A 13,118-nucleotide genomic window follows, 5' to 3' on the forward strand; every position below is an offset into this window, starting at 1 on the left:
AAATCCCCCAGGGTTTTGTTCAGTGAGGAATAAAAGTTATGTCACTGGACAAGCAACCTAGAAGTATGGACTAATGAACCCACAATAGCAGCCGGGATATTTGAATTCAGTTAATAAGTATGGAGTTAGGAGTTGGATTAGTAATAGTGATCATCTAACTACTGTAAACATGCAGGGGCAGGATTTTTTGACCATTTGCACCGGCAGGATCTTCCAGTTCTGCTGACAGCAACTCTATTGCCACGTTCCCCAGCGATAGAGAGTGCAAACATAGGAAAACTCAGTTGACAGTGGTGGGAAAGGGAGATCTAATCACCAGCCAATGATGGGCTGTCTCCGCAAACGATGCTGTAGCGGGGAGGGTCAGGTGGGGAGTAAAATCCTGCTCCCCCACTTGCTCACTGGTTCCAATCTCCCAGCATATGCCTTAAAACAACATAAAAGCAATTTTGAATTATATTCACACTAAAACTTTGGTGTCAGTAAAAAGCAATTTCTCACCAGTGCAAACCTTGTTTGGTAAATCTGGGATCAGGGCCCATACTGAGTCTTGTGGGAGGGTATAGTCTTACATTGCTCCAGTTTAACATTCCAGCACATTTTCAAACCTGATTTACAAAATGTTCACAAGGTCTATTGGATCCCTGGGCAGTTAGTAAACATGCCTTAGCACAATTTAAATGCTCACAGAGTAGGCATTCTCCCATCCTTACTCTTCAAGCATTTCAATTTCTGATTCTATTGGGAAGCAATTCTAACATCCTTCAGGGACTGAAATTTACTGTCCTTGCCTGTTCTATCTTATACGTAATTCTAAAGCCACAGCAATGTGGTTGATTCTTAACTGCCCTCTGGTTTAACTTAGCAAGCCATTCAGTTAAAGGTAATTAGGGATGGGCAATTACCTTTAGTTTAGTTTATTTAGTGTCACAAGTAGGCTTACATTAACATTGCAATGAAGTTACTGGGAAAATCACTTAGTCGCTGTTTGGGTACACTGAGGGAGAAAATAGCGTGGCCAATGCACCTAACTAGCACATCTTTCAGACTGTGGGAGGAAACCAGAGCACCCAAAGGAAATCCATGCAGAGATGGGGGGGTGTGGGGAGAAGATGCAGACTCCTGCACAGACAGTGACCCAAGCTCGGAATTGAACCTGGGTCTCTAGCACTGTGAGGCAGCAGTTCTAACCACTCTGCAGTGAGGCCACATCCTATGAAGGAATTGAAAACAAGAGCAAGCAGCAAGGCAACATGATTGAGGTAGAATATGATATCTGGATTATGGATTCCATAACCGTGATGCGAGAAATATGGGAGGCAGAGATTAGGCTCAGATGTTCAACAAAGAGGAAACTGGGACATCACTGACAGGAATGGGAAATTCTCACACAAGAGACAAGACAGAAAGCAAAATACTTGTAGCAGCAGAAATAAGAAAAAGACCACGGAGATAGGGATTGGGAATTTAAGTATTAGGACCAGGCACATGGGAAAGAAACCACTGACGATAACATAAAAAGAAAGAAGAGAATCGGAATCTCAGGGGTACCAGGAATACAGGCAAATAGCAAAGACGCAGTACACACAACGTCAAATGAATATTCTCAGCTATTTCTCTCTGGAGTTGACTTGAGTTTATTAAAGTCATACATTTAGGTTCCAAATTGAAATACAATATATAAAATCTCTCATGATTTCTTCTTTCAAATGTCATTTTCTGGAGGAGTATATTCGAATACAAGAATTCAGTGTCATCCTTCAAGTTTTCAAAGATCATCTGAAAACCCATTTTCAAGGACAGCTTGGAATGGGCAGCTTTACTAGTGATGCCCGTGTTTCAAGAAAGTAATTTTTAAAAGTAAAGCCTTCAAAAAATGTCACAAAAGTTCCACTCAGTAAGTAATTAGTAAAAATGTCACAATTGTTGTCTGCAGCTCGAGCTAATGCACTCAGTGTGGGCACCCAATGTGGGCGACATGGTGGCACAGCGGTTAGCACTGCTGCCCCCACAGCGCCAGGGACCCAGGTTCAATTCTCAGCTTGGGTCACGACCTGTGTGGAGTTTTCACATTCTCTCCATGTCTGCATGGGTTTCCTCCCGCAGTCTGAAAGACGTGTTAGATAGGTTCATTGATCCAAACAAGTGCCAGAGTAACAGTAACTTTATTGCAGTGATAATATAAGCCTTACTTGTGACAAACAAGTAAACTTTAACTGCATTCCCAGAACCAAAACAACTGTTAAACTGCTTCCTGCTCTTAGTTTTTCCAACAATCAAGCTTCTAAAATCCAAGCCAGTGTCACCTCACTGATCCGTTTACACTATTTTCGTCCACATCATCTTCCAGTCCTCTTTAGCCTTGTTGGCATCCTGCACCAAGAGTCAATCTCCTTCACTGCCTGAAAGTGCAACTGTGAGGTTTCTTTTTAATCATTCATGGCACATAGGCATCGCTGGTTGGCCAGCATTTCTTGTCCATCCTTAGTTGTCTTTGAGAAAATGGTGGTGAGCTGCCTTCTAGAGTTGCTTCAGTCCATGTGCTGTGGGTTGACCCACAATGCCATTAGGGAGGGAATTCCAGGATTTTGACCTAGCAAGTGTGAAGGAATGGCAATATATTTCCAAGTCAGGATGGTGAGTAGCTTAGAGAGGAACTTGTAGATGGTGGCGTTCCCATATACCTGCTGCCCTTGTCCTTCTAGATGGAAGTAGTCATGGGTTTGGAAGATACTGTATAAGGATCTTTGCTGAATTGCTGCAGTGCATCCTGTAGATGGTACACACTGCTGCTACTGAGTGCAATAACACGACAACTAAGTTAATAGAATTTGGGCTTCTTTATCTATAAATGGGTACAGCACTAAATGGACGGAACAGTGGCTAGCACTGTTGTCTCTCAGCACCAAGGATCTGGATTTGATTCCCGACTTGGGTCAATATTTGTGTGAAGTTTGCATGTTCTCCCTGTGTCTGTGTGGGTTTCCTCCAGGTGCCCCGGTTTCCTCCCACAGTCCAGAGATGTGTGGGTCAGGTGGATTGCCCCTTTGTGTCAGGGGGACTATCTAGGGTAAATATCTGGGGGTTATGGAGATGGGGCATGGGTGGGATTATGGTCTGCGCAGACTCGATGGGCCTGTTGGCCTCCTTCTACACTGTAGAGACTCTATGAAAAGTAAAGGAGTGATATTGAGTTTGAACATTGTATGCAGTTTTGGACAGCTTATTAACATGAAAATACTAACTGTGAAGAGAGCAGACAGCATAGATTCACCATGGAAGTTTTAATCATTTGCTCTATTATATAGTCTCCTTGAGATAGGTGTCATTGACAAGCAAGAATCTAATAGAACTGATGTGTAACTTTGTCTATACTGATGGATTAACAAATGTGAGTTAATCACAACAAGTCTATTGAATGATAATTTCTGCAAAACAGGTGGAGATGAATACAGCTAAAAAAAAATACACAGAGAATGATAAGTGATGGCAACAATTACTAAGGAATAATCTTATGGGAATCCAAATGATGTTTTGGAGCCCAAAGCTCGAATGATTTATTATTATCCAAGTCCGAAGGTAAGATCATATTAATTGTCATCAATTCCATCCATTCATTATTTGTTACATACTGAGCATTGTTAAAATCTGTGATAAAAATTAAACTGTTCCTTCAACACATGTATGTCTCTCATTGGTAGGCATTACAACAGTTATTACTGGCTGGAGCCTTCTATTGAGTTGATGCATGGTTATGTCCTGACTGATTGATTAGTTCTATTCAAAATTGTCAGAACCCAGTCAACAGTGGATTGCTTTATGTATTATATAAAGTTGCAGGACCTACGTTTGCAAGGAAGCAGTTCTGCGCACATTCAGAACTCAAACGGATTGACCATGCCCTCTCAGGCTGACCCCACATCTCAGCCTGCTCCTTGTCCATCACACTAACCTTCTAACATATACCTCACTGCATAAAGTACATGTTAGTGAATATCCTGGTAACATAAGAGGTCAACAACACAAAACAAAACCCGTGACAGGAGCATAAAAATCAAATTCGAACACCAACATGAAAAATTAATGATATAACTTTATAAAATCACTCTATTCAATAAAAGTTAAGGTTTCAGTTTGATGGCTTATAGCATGAACTGGGTCCCTACATTGTTGTTAAAACCTCACTCCAAGGAATTCCAACTAAATGTTCTCCTATATCAGGACCACATAAGTGTCCTAACTTGTAAACCTTACCTCAGTATGTTACAATCTAGGAATATGCCTTTTTCATGAGTTAGTTGGTAAATTCCAGGTTTTCTAAATTATTCTCATAAATGTTACACGATGCGCACTATAGCTGAAGCCAAACCTGCTCGTTTTCACAGTTAGACTGAAGGTATTGTTATGCTTCCGCTAAAGTTCACTTATTAGTGTCACAGGTAGGCTTACATTAACACTGCAATGTAATTACTGGAAAAATCCCTTAGTCACTACACTCCGGCGCTTGTTCGGGTGCACTGAGGGAGAATTTAGCGCGGCCAATGCACCAAACCAGCATGTCTTTTGGACTGCGGGAGGAAAATGGGGCACCTGGAGGAAACCCACGCAGGCACAGGGAGAACATGCAGAGTTGACACAGACAGTGACCCAAGCCGGGAATTGAACCCGGGTCCCTGGCGCTGTGAGGCAGCATCATTAACCACTGTGCTGCTGATATTGGATGAGATTTTAACTCATTCAAACTCACTCACTCTCACAGACTTAAAATCATACCCATGGTCTCGCAAACACACTTGTGGAACGCTACCCCTTATGAGGCACACCTGACTTATTCTGAACAAGTTCACCATCCTGCAGCATATACTGCCAATCCGTCGAGCAGTGCTCACCTAGTCTACTCGGTTTGATTAGGAGACCACATACAATAACATCCCATTCCAAAACAATTTTCAGAATAGGGAAGTAATTTTCAAAAGCCCATGCAGCACGGAATTGTGATATTACAACCAAACTGAGTTTAAAGAAATTTGTGACTATCTCCTCCAGGTGGTATCAGACTGCACAGTTTCAGTTGCGGCTCAGTGGTTAGCTCTCTGAGTCAGAGGCTGTGGGTACATAATCCCACGCCAGAGATTCGGATGCAAAGTCTAAACTGACTATTCAGTGCAGCACTGAGGGAGTGTTTCACTGTTGGAGGTGCTGTCTTTCAGATCAGATAATACACTCTGTCTGTCCTCTCACATGAATGTAAAAGCTCCAGTGAAACAGTTTCCAAGAAGAGTTTGTGAGTGCTCCCTAGTGTCCTGGCCAATATTTAATCCCCTCAATTGACACTTAAAAATAGATTATACAGTCATTATCACATTTCTGTGTGAGTGAGCGGGCTGTGCGTAAATTGGCAGCTGCAGTTTCCATATTACAATAATGACAACACATCAAAAAAATCATTAATTAACTATAAAATGCTTTGGGACATGCTGAGACTGTGAAAGATGCTACGTGAATGAAAATCTTACTTCAAACTTCACTGCACATGACGGTCAAAATTAATGTGACTCTAGATTGTACTCCAATGTTTTCATTGATAGAAAATTGAAGCAGTTTAACATGAGGGCAAAAGTAATGGTGGAACTAGGGTACACAGAGTCACGACAAGTGACAGTAGGTGTAGACGGGACATAAGAAAGTTTTTTTATGCAAATATTTGTTTATTAGTGTCACAAGTAGGCTTTCATTAATACTGCAATGAAGTTACTGTGAAAGTCCCCTAGTTGCCACACTCCGGTGCCTGTTTGGGTACACTGAAGGAAAATTTAGCATGGCTAATGCGTCTAACCAGCACATCTTTCAGACTGTGGGAGGAAAGCATGTGAAACCCATGCAGACACGGGGAGAATGTGCAAACTCCACACAGGCAGCCCCCCCAAGGCTGAAATCGAACCCAGGTGCCTATGAGGCAGTAGTGCTAATCACTGTGCCACCGTGCTGGATGTGGCGGTTTGGAATTCTCTACTTGGGTTAGTGGTGGAGGTAGAGACCCTAAACTCTCTTAAAAAGTGCCTGGGTCTGTACCTTAAGTGCTGTAAGATGCAGGGATATGGGTCAAAGGGGTGGGGGGGATGGATTAGAAAGGACACTTTGGTGTCCTTGGACAGGCATGGACAAAATGGTTTGAATGGCCTCTTCTGTGCTGTAACTTTCCTATGGTTCTATGGAACTGCAACCTTAAAATGTCTTGCAGAATATAATTTTAATATTGTTTTGGCTACACAGTTGCTCAGGTATAAATGCAGCTGTTGCAATGTGATCATTTAATCTTGAATCTTAATGCTTCAAATATTCTCAGGCAGTCTGTTGGAATGCATTTACATTTTTAACTGTGTTGAGTGGACTTTCTTGTCAAGTCTCATTAAAATTTTTCACCCATTCATAAATGTGAAAGCAGGGCACTGTGCATCTATTTAAGTCTACACATGCAGACTTCTGTTTCTTCACCATCCCCCAGCCCAGTATGAGATCAGTGAGAGCGGGGACAGTAGTTGAAAGCTAGAAATTCAGATCACTCTCGAAGTGCATCTACACTGCAGCTACTGCTCTCTGACTGGTAGCTGTAGTTCAAGTTCCAGCTATTCTGAATATTGTTTACATTTCTTGGCTGTTGGCTGAAAGTTTAACCATCCGGTTTTCAGAAAAAGCTCGACATGTGCCCGGATGCATGCATAAGCAAAGCTGTTTCCTAACTGTTACAAATTGAAATGCTTGAGGGGCAAGGAATGTCTACTCTTATGAAAATTTGAATTGTCTTGATGCATGTTTACAAAGCATCCATGAATCCAGTAGGCCTCATGGACACTTTATAAATCGGATTGGGGCTACACTAGATGTGATGTTGAACTGAAAGGTGGCATGGTGGCACAGTGTTTAGCACTGCTGCCTCATAGCACCAGGACCCGGGTTCAATTCCCGGCCTCAGGTCACTATCTGTGTGGAGTTTGCTCATTCTCCTCCTGTCTGTATGGGTTTCCTCTGGGTGCTCCAGTTTCCTTGCAAAGATGTGCAAATTAGATTGACTGGCCATACTAAATTGCCCCTTAATGTCAGGGGGACTAGCTAGGGTAAATCCATGGGGTTATGGTGATGGGGCCTTGATGGGACTGTGGTTAGTGCAGACTCGATAGGCTGAATGGCCTCCTTCTGCACAGTAGGGATTCTATGATTCTATGAAGCAATTTAACCCTCCCATAGGACTCATTGCAGAATCTGTTTGGGTCTCGATTCCAGATTAACACAACAGGCTTTGATGTGAAGCTGACATTTCTGACACTGAATTTGCACTGTAAATACGGTATGAAGTTAATTTTGAAACTATTGCCTCAGAGTCAAAAAGCTGTGAGTTCTAAAGCCTGTTTGGGGATGAAAAGGTTGATGTATGAGGAGAGATTAAACAGTTTGGGCTTATACTTACTGCAGTTTAGAAGGATGAGAGGGGATCTGATTGAGGCATACAAAATTTTAAAAGTGATTGATAAAGTAAATGTCGTCCAAATGTTTCCTCTTCGGGGGCAGTCTCAAACAAGACGTCACAGGGTATAAGTTGAGGGTGGCAGATTTAAAGCTGAAATGAGGAACTACTTCTTGCAGAGGGTGGTGAATTTGTGGAACTCGCTGCCCCGCAGCGCGGTGGAGTCTGAATCATTGAATGGTTTCAAGAAGGATACAGATATATTTCTAATAAAAAAGGGATAAGAGGATATGGGGAACAGGTGCAAAGATGGATTTGAGACCAGGAAGAGATCAGCCATGATCTCATTGAATGGCGGAGCAGGCTCAAAGGGCTGAATTTGCCTACTTCTGCTTTTAATTCCAATGTTCCTATTACAGGATGTGAGCACAAAATGTGGCAGGTCCTTCACTGCAGTACTGAGGAAATGTGGCATTGTCGGGGTGCCACCCTTAGGAAGACATGTTTAAGTGAGGCACTGATCAAAGGGAAGGGCATTCTTCTGGCATTCCTTCTGTGACTCATCAAAATAAATTAACTGGTTATTCATCACATTTGTTTTTTGTGTGATCTTCCTTACATGACGTTAATGGCTACAGCTCAAAAAAAAATTAAAAGGCTGTGAAATTATTTAAATGTCCCGAAGACACAAAAGGAGCTGTATAAATACGAGCTCTTTCTTACTAAATTTGCCTCTTTTGTCCTGGAGGCAGACTTGAAACCCTAAGGAAAAAAATAGGTCTTCAAGTCCATCAACAAGAGCAAGTCGATTTGAATTCAGTGCTGTAAAGGGCAGGAGAAAGCTCACAGAACCTGATCGTACACATTCCAGATTAAAACGTAACCAATATAAAAAGCAGTTCAAAGCAGCCATTAATGTCAAACTTGTATCAACAGTATAATGATCAGAATGTAAGATAATGCCCACTGTGGGTTTTACCTGTCCAGGACTCCAGATACTTATAAAAACATAGAAACTAGAAGCAGGAATAGGCCATTTGGCCCTTCGAGCCCATTCCGCCATTCATAATGATCATGGCTGATCATCAAATTCAATATCCTGACCCTCATTTCCCCCATATCCATTGAAGCCTTTAGTCTCAAGAACTATATTTAATTTATTCTTGAAATTGCACAACGTTTTGGCCTCAACTATTTCCTGTGGTAGTGAATTTCACACATCCACCATTCTCTGCGTAAAGAAATCTCTCCTCATTTCAGTTCTGAAAGGTTTGCTCTTTAGCGTCAAACTATGATCCCCGACCCCCTCCCCCCACATCAGGAACATGGGACGGCATGGTGGCATAGTGGTTAGCACTCCTGCCTCACAGCACCAGGGACCTGGGTTCGATTCCCAGCTTGGGTCACTGCCTGTGTGAAGTTTGCATATTTTCCCTGTGTCTGTGTGAGTTTCTTCCGGGTGCTTCGGTTTCCTCCCACAGTCCAAAGATGTGCTGATGAGGTGAATTGGCCGTGCTAAATTCTCCCTCAGTGTATCTGAACTGGTGCCAGAGTGAGGCAACTAGGTGATTTTCGCAGTACCTTCATTGCAGTGTGAATGTAAGCCTACTTGTGATTAATAAATAAACTTCTTCTGCTGCTTTTTGAATCTGAATCTAACATTAAGCAGCTCTAAAGTGACAGGAAATATATAGATGAGCCCCAACCCAAGGGACCAGGTGACACACCGTGTAAAGATAGTAGAGAATTAACACACCATTCATAAGACACAGAGGGTTCCAGAGCATTTCACAGGCAATGAGGTACTTTCAAGGTATAACCACTATTGTAACTGCAGGGAAATGGGCCAACCAATTTGCACTCAGACAGGCCCCATAAACAGTGGCGACCTAAACCATTAATGACACTCTTTTTTAATGCTGAGAGAGAAATAAATCATAGAATCCCTACAGTGCAGATGGAGGCCATTTGGCCCATCAAGTCTACACCAACCACAATCCAACCCAGGCCCTTTTCCCATAGCTCCACGTATTTACCCTGTTAGTCCCCTGATACTAGGGTAAATTTAGTATGGCCTAACCCATGTATCTCTGGACTGAGAGAGGAAATTGGAAGACCCAGAGGAAACCCATGCAAACACGGGGAGAATCTGCAAACTCCACACAGACAGTGACCCAAGGCTGGAATTGTGAGGCAGCAGCGCTAACCACTGTGCCACCGTGCCACCCTAATGTTGGCTTCCACAGCAGGTCAAACCCAATTTGAATAGTCTTGTAACATGCACCTAACAAGTGGGACAAGGTCTTGGTTTAACACGCCTTGGAAAGATAGCACCTTCTTACAGGGCAGCACACCCAGTATCACCTTGGTGCATTATCTGATATGATGTACACCAGTCCCCGGTGGGGTAGAGTACTGAAACCCCCTGAGCAACTTTAGTTTGAGTGAAAGGACACTGGAACTTTGGCAGGCTCCAACTCACTTTTAAATCGGAAAATATACACAACTTTCCTAAAACAATCAGATAACATCTCCTTGGACTCAACTATTTGGCTCACACTTGGTTTACAGTAACAGGAAATGATCTCTTCTGTGGGTTATTTCCAAAAGCACAAAAAATGTTAACCTGCCTTCACTGAATTGGGTTCTGAGTTTCTTTCTCACGTATGCCAGAGGAAGAGGCATACTACATCATAACCAACACACCGCAACGCAAAATTAATCCGTTCACATCGGAAGACTAACTTCTAACTTTCAGGCCAATATCATTTTAAGGTGGTTTTTAAAACCTGGGAGCAGCCAGACGGGTGTAACGTTTAGAGGTTTTTGTTTACAAGTTCTATTTCTTGCCCATGTACTTGCTGCGTGCTAGCTGGCAGGACTGATCATCTATCCCGCAATGGTCTTCCCTACTCCTGAGTTGGACCCATGCCACGGTTAAGTCTTTGCGTATCCCCCACTGCCTTTCCTATCCATCTCGTGATCACCATTAAAGGGCCCGACAAAAACAGGCGTAAAGTGAAATAAATCTACCTCACACTCTGGACTCAGACTAGGCAAATTGGAAAGCATTTCAAACCAATTGGAGATGGCATTACTACTGACCTCACCTGCGTTTAATTTCACATAAGTCACAAAGTACCTGTTTCTAGCAAAAGATAAGAGGGTATTATTAATATGTCTGGAATTTCTGATGTCGCTTTTCTGGTAAATTGGGCTGTACTATTTCCATATTAAATTTTGGTATCGATAACAACTATTTATAACAAAATTACAATCACAGTTCTACCCAGAGCAGCAACCCTCTCAGCTCAACGCTTTTTGGGTTATGCCAGGGACACGGCGGCCAATATCTGATCTCAATTTGCATTCTGGGGATATGCTTTACAGGCACACACGCAAGTCCACTCTGGGCTACCCTGACACCTTGTAATGAAACTGAATCTGACTTCTTTGGTGTTACAAATCTACCGCGATCTGAATGGAATCCAAACCTCACAACCTTAGTAAGAGGAATGCAAACTAAACAGGCGAGAAAGTAACACTCGGGTTAATATGTTTCAACCATAACTACAAATCCACTTGTCAAAATGAAAACAATTGCACCTACCCTGTATCCAGATCACTGAACCTACAAATAAAGAAAAACAAGTTACACACTGAGCACCTCAGAGTCGGGAACAATTAACACACGCTTATTACAATGCAGCATGGCAGCTCTTACAAGGAGTCAACTTTCCCCAATCCCTTCCCTCCAATTACTGCTACTCGCACATGCAGGTGCACAGAAGAAGGGTCCATACACCTGAGGCTAGAATGCACACGCACACACACACACACACACAAAGTAAATGCCAATGGGAATGATTGGAAAAATAACAGTAACAGACATAATTGAAAGCAAAAGAGAACATTGGCATTAACGAGTAATCGAATTACAGTTTGGCATTCCTGTACTTGGTAGCACTTACATTCTAATGGGATGCATCCTCTTGAGAGTAATGCCTCCGATTTATAAAGGGGGGGGGGCAATATTATGAATATAAAACGGGCTGAAACATCTAACAAATCAGTCAGTATCTGTAAAGCCAAAGACCAAGTTGCCACATCGGTTGTGTGCCCTCTCCAGAGCACAAAACTCACACACCCGTCATCTTAACCCAATGCGCTATTTAGTTCAGGGCATATTGGTTTCGACTCTAACTCTTCCCGTTCTCAGGATTTAGCACCAGGGCAGGACGCTGTTTGACAGATAAGACACCACCGTCTCTTAGGCCCTCCCTCCGGATGACCGGAGGTCCCAGCAATTCGGGATTATGTGTTACAGACGCCACCCGATTGTGGAAAGATCTATCGCCCAGTCCAGACAGCTGGATACCCGGGGGGGTGTGGGGGGGTGGGGGAGGGGGTTTACACTGTTTCCCTTCTCACCCAACAATGCCCTGAATTATTTGCCCTGACTTACATTCCAAATCTTGTTCAGGAGACTCTCCTGATTTGCAAAAAATAACTGTTTGCCAAGAATTAGTCCATCCTTTGGGCTTGTTCTCTACACACTTTTGCAACGAATTGTTTTTATTTAAACATACCTTCATAGAATTATTTGTGTGTGTGGGGGGGGGGGAGGGGAGGGGGAGTGGAATTGGCTTGAAAAGTTTACTGACCCTGAAAGTGTAGGCGAGCTGAGTATAGTTGGTGCTGAGTCGACTTTAAGGTTAATGACTTATTTTGTTCCTGTTACCTCGACTTCCACTAACTGACCACAGACGAACTCTTACCCCTTCAATACGGTCAGCGTCCAAGACTTACATTAAAATTATATTTATTTATATATACATATTTGGGGAGGGAAAAAATAAACACTGGCTGAAGAAAAACGACAAAAAAATGGGGATGTCACGGTTAGAGTTATTTGTAACTACTTGATTTTTAGATTGGACCCCGAGGGTGAGATTTCACTTTACTGACTAAGCGTCCTTTATTGTATGATTGTGATACAAAAACACTCAGCCTCTTTGGGGAAGGCTGACTGTTCAAGTAATAAATGATTTAGCATAAAATATTTAATTGCAACGAAGCAGATGTTGACTTCAGACTTCTAACTTGATTATACCTTAGACACGTTAGGCAAGCATTAATGATTGATAATGGCGCTAATTAACCCTAACCCTCCCCATAAACACACGCAGAGTTATAAGACAACAGCGGCCAATAAGGTTTTTTTTCCACAGCCATGAAACCAGCACAAATTTCTACCAGAGAGGCGCATCTGATGGATCCCACCAGGAGCAGACATTAGTAAATCGCAGTTCTTAACAAAAGTCATTCCCCCCGCCTTGAAAATCTAACTAAGAACATCAATTGGGACCAACTAGCACCCATCTTTGGGCATGTTTGCATTCTAAAAAAGTCTATTCCCGTGTTGAATCCATACCGCAGCAATTTAATTGACAAAATATCTCGCAAAAATTATTAAGTAGGCTTCGAGCTGGATTAGATTTGGGATTGTTCGAAGCGGGTTTTTTTTTACATTAGCCTTAACTCCTGCCGATTGAATCAACACTATAAAAATCACACTCAACTTGACAATTACTCTCTGCGTTAAATATTGTGTTCCAACTTCTTTTTTTCACAACTTTTAAAAGATTAAAATCAA

This window comes from Carcharhinus amblyrhynchos, chromosome 8 (assembly GCF_965287045.1).
Source record: "Carcharhinus amblyrhynchos chromosome 8, sCarAmb.v2.hapA, whole genome shotgun sequence".
NCBI classification, from domain to species: Eukaryota; Metazoa; Chordata; class Chondrichthyes; order Carcharhiniformes; family Carcharhinidae; genus Carcharhinus; species Carcharhinus amblyrhynchos.